A 1,453-nucleotide genomic window follows, 5' to 3' on the forward strand; every position below is an offset into this window, starting at 1 on the left:
AATCTTAGCTTTAGTAAAATATTTTTAATTTTTTTTTCTCCCCGAATCTGGCCAAATTCAGTGAAGCCAGCAAGAGCAACAGACTATTTCCATGCAAAAATTTTGTCAATTGTTTTGAACAAACAACAGATTAAATACCAACCAATTGTAAAGAATCTAATGTAATTTAGTAATGAATTTCATCTTTTCTTCCGATTAAGACTTCAAATAGAATTTCTAGGACTTCAGTGCAATAGTCACAGCTGTTGGTGATAGTATGGCAAACTCGGAAACTTCCCATTAATTTTTGGCCAGATTCGGAGATAAAAAAACGAAGATATTTTACTAAAGCTAAGATTACATATATTTTCCAAAAAACAAAATTAAGCCTAATATCTGGCTCACTGGTGCAAAAATACAATAGATCTAAATCAAAGGGAACCTGCTGCACCGATACTATGTATCCTAACATACTCATTAAATATATCCTTAGTACAGCCAAACCTATACCTTTGCAAATGAACACAAAATCCACACTTATTAGTCTTAAACCTAAAATAAGAGATATGTTTATTTACCTTATACATACTACAAGTTAAATATAAATATTATTGTTCATAATGCTTACCTATATGGCTACTTCTATCTCTCTTCTTAATGATACCATTACATATAAAACATTCATAAGGTTGTTCTACATTTATAGCAACAGTCTTTCCACCGTTTATTCCTACAGTTAAGACAAATTCAAAGCAATTTTCTTGATTTGAAAATTCAGTTTTTCCCTTAAAGAAATGGATGTCAACAGAAGTAACGAATGTGTCGTCTGCAATTTAAACTTCAGTTCAATGAAGGATTTCCTTAAACATACTTTATCAAGTGGTCACCAGAAAAGAACCAGGCATTTGATTATGGATCTTGATGAAGCTGAAACTAAAGGGAACCCGCCCTTAGTCCCCAAAACTAAAACTAAAACTGAAACTAACTGTACTACTAAAGCTGAAGATGAAGCTAAAGCGGAAACTAAAGCTAAAGCTGAAGCTAAAGGGAATTCGGCCTTGGTTTCCCAACCTGAAAATAATATATACCCTAGAACTAAGTTCAGATGTGAAGAATGCAATGGAGATTTTAGAAATAAAATAGCCCTAACTACTCATTCATATAGTCATAATCGTAAGTATCTAGAAAACACAGAATAAAACGATATAAACTCAAGTCAGAACATGAAAGAACTTTTTATTACTGATAATGTTACCTTGAAGATATAGATGAAGCTATTAATAACTCTTTAGAAGAAATTAAAAACTGTTACCAGTTTTGTAAAGTTAAGAATTTTAAATATGGGATCACAGCCGAGTGTGAGCACAAGAAGAGAACCAAAGAAGAAGTTAAAACTACTAAAATATTTTTCAACACTGACTATATTATTAACATAATATATTAAAATGGAGACTTCACACAATTGCTTAACTTT

This window comes from Convolutriloba macropyga, unplaced genomic scaffold (genome assembly GCF_964194025.1).
Source record: "Convolutriloba macropyga unplaced genomic scaffold, txConMacr16.3 SCAFFOLD_567, whole genome shotgun sequence".
Classification (NCBI taxonomy): Eukaryota; Metazoa; Xenacoelomorpha; order Acoela; family Convolutidae; genus Convolutriloba; species Convolutriloba macropyga.